The sequence below is a fragment of the Sinocyclocheilus rhinocerous genome, unplaced genomic scaffold, assembly GCF_001515625.1.
Source record: "Sinocyclocheilus rhinocerous isolate Xijiao unplaced genomic scaffold, SAMN03320098_v1.1 scaffold344, whole genome shotgun sequence".
Taxonomy (NCBI): domain Eukaryota; kingdom Metazoa; phylum Chordata; class Actinopteri; order Cypriniformes; family Cyprinidae; genus Sinocyclocheilus; species Sinocyclocheilus rhinocerous.
This window is the reverse complement of record NW_015627959.1, coordinates 266,924-270,280: the sequence shown is the minus strand read 5'-3', so window position 1 is coordinate 270,280 and position 3,357 is coordinate 266,924.

The window sequence follows — 3,357 nt, the reverse complement described above, 5'->3', positions numbered from 1 at the left end:
ATATTACTAGCATATTGGCTGTTTATTAGTACTTATAAAAGTCGGCTTTCGCACAAATGCTTTATTCTGCATGACCATATCTTAGATCTCTTAATCCTACCCCATACCTAAACTTAACAACTTACTTAACTTAACAAATAACTATTAATAAGCAGCAAATTAAGAGTTTGTTCAGGGAAAACTCTTAGTTAATAGTGAATATGTGTTCTCTATTCTAAAGTGTTACCAACAAGGGTAATGCATACTGTTCTACTGGGTAGAAGATTTAAATAAAGACAAGAGTTAAATAAAGTTGGGCTGCATAATCCCTGTACAAACAATCTTTCTTCTGTCATTTTTGTTCTAAGTAAAACTGAAAGTAGATTTTACAACTGTTGCTGGGATGTTAGGCAAATGATTTTCAATACACCACAAATGGCTTATGCAATATGAGACCTTTGTTAAAATTGTTCTCTTTTATCTGCCATCTAAAATGGCCCTATTGCTTGTAGTGTGGATTGTTTTTCTTCCTATATATTTGGTGGGAAATTTCAGGTTTACATCATTTGTCCTTGCATGTTTACGTCATGGGCTACTGTATATATCACTTAGCCTATTGAAGTTTCTAAAGAAGAGCCATGTACAACAAACAGTGAATAACTTTTTTTTACAAGCTTTTATTGAATTGCGTTCAGCCCTGAGGAGAATACACTTTTCAGCCCTGAATAGAAATACAAACTATACCAACAATGCAGCTGTTGAAACACCTGTGCAATATTGCTATAGTTTCTTACTTCTGAATGGGTTGAGGCTGGGATTTAGCGCATTTGAAGTGAAAGTACTTGATAAACATATACTATGTGTGGAGAGCAATCACTCAGTATTGTTATCTCATTTTTGACCAAGGTGGCTTTTAGAGGCTTTTGCATTGGAACTCTTCATATATTGTTTGGAAAGACCATTGCCCTTTGTCAGATAGAACTGATAGAAAGCTTGTACTGGGTTTTTCCTATAATATGCAGTATTTTCTGAGCTGTGTACAATGAATATGCAAGGACGTGGTGTACAAGTCTCTTCAAGCACACACTTAAACTTACTCAGAGACTTAGATTAATTGTGGCTTAATATTATTATGACAAAACAATTAACAGGATGCCAAACAGGATGGAACGTAATAGGGTAGAATGCTTTAGACTGAGAGTCACCTAGCTTTTGTTAGTTAAAGGGATATTTAAAAAGACTAACAGGATACAAAGTGAAACTGAGGACAGAGATACCAATATATATATATATATATATATATATATTAATGTAACACTTCAAAGAGAAAGGAAAAATTGAAATCGCATCATATGACCCCTTTAAATCACACCTATATGCTATTCAATAATTTTAAACATTATATATTTATATACTTATTTGTAGATTAGGATACCTGAGACCAACACTTCATTCGGTGGTGTTCTGGAAGAAATAGAGAGAATTAAATTATGTCAGTATCTTAGATTGGTGGTCCTTTTCCAACTATACATGTATTTGTGCTTTGTATGCAAAAACAATAGCCTATTGAAACTATTGAATTACTGAAATTATTTATTATAATTATCTGTTTCATAAGTCATGAAATAGATTGCAATAGCAATTAGACTTAACAAAATAAGTCTTGCATGTCATGATTCATCTAACAGAACAAAAAAAATAGTTCCGAATTGTCCTGCTTGGAAAGACAGGGCTTGGGAAAAGTGCAACAGGAACCACCATCCTGGGGGAAGTATATCTTCAACTCCAATCTTTTAGTTTCATCTGTTACTCAAAAATGTAAAAGGAATTTAGGATTATTAAGGGAAGAAAAAAAATGAAATTATTGACAATCCTGGTCTTTTTGACACAAGTATGACTGAAGAAGAGGTAGAGAATTACACTGACAGATTGTGTGGTAAAAAGGCATTAAATTATACAATGGCGGTGTTTAATTACAGAGATCAGCTTAGAGGGCAGCACATGAAAACATTTGTGCGCAGCAATTCAGAACTACAAGCATTTGTCAGAAAATATGGAGAACGCTGAGGAGCAACAGGATTCAGGACAGGTTATGCAACTGCTAGACAATATTGATGAAATGGTGGAGAATACTACACTAATGGCATGCTTCGGGAAGCAGAGAGAGCAATTGAGGAAATTAAACAAATGATCCTAAAAAAATGAAGAAAAGAGAAAAAGAGAGATGGAGGCTCTAGCATGTGAGCATCTAAATCTAGAACATGAATGACTAGAGAAAATGAAAATGCAATTAGCTAAGAAACAGGAGGACCTGGCAAGAATACAAGCTGAGAACAACAATTTTGACAACTCTTGGAATGTGTTAAAATGGGCTTACAATCTCATCAAATTTTGGTTTTCAAAATAAACAGGTTGTTTCATTGTATGCTTTGTTTGCATGTGTTTTCATTAACATTTTTTTTTCTTTTACAGATGGCATTTTTACAGTGGTGCAAGGTGTCCAAAATGATCATGTCGTCCTACACAAATGTTTTCTACAAAGAGCACAAAATATAAACTTAAAACTTTGATTTTCAACTTTTTTCTCTGTTTTTTTAGACTAACAAAGTTTTTGACCACTGCTATTATAGTGTATGTACAAACAAATTTGCTGTGAATGACCACATCTACAGTGGGTGTCTTTTCTTTCACTCTGTATGTTTTTCTTTCTTTTTAATCAAAATAATTTAAGAGTATGGGTAATCCTTTAGTTTTCCAGACTTAACTTTTCTAGATACAGTCATTCTGGTCTCTTTTGCTAACTTTGAAAATGTATCAGCCTGATTATTATGCTAAGTATATATGCCACATTTATACATATAAAAAAATGTTTAATTTAGTTTGTAAAACACATTACTGTCAACCTTGTTCCCATCTGATCATTTTGCTGACAGGAGAGTAGTGAGAGAGAAGGACTGGGATCATATGTTCCTATAAACACAACACTGGATTATGGCACAATGCTTGTCAGTTTTCTGATTCAGCTCTGTAGCTAAAACAGTTTCTACAAACATTTCAAATACGTTTTAATGTATATAAAAAAAAAGACAGTTTCTACATTCAATCTTTTTTTAATTTATGACATTTTCATAAATAACAATTCACTGACATTTATTAAAGCTACGGTTCCCCAGAACTAATAGAAGTAATCATAGTAATAAGTGCTTTGCTTTCAGAGAGAAAGCGCTTCTCTCTTAAAAAGAAAAATCATTACAATAACGTGACACATGGACCTTACAAATCCATCCATGTCCCATCCGCTATAACATCACTTCATCACTGACACAAAGGAGGTAAGTTCTGAATATATGTGCAATACAAATACACATGATCAAATTG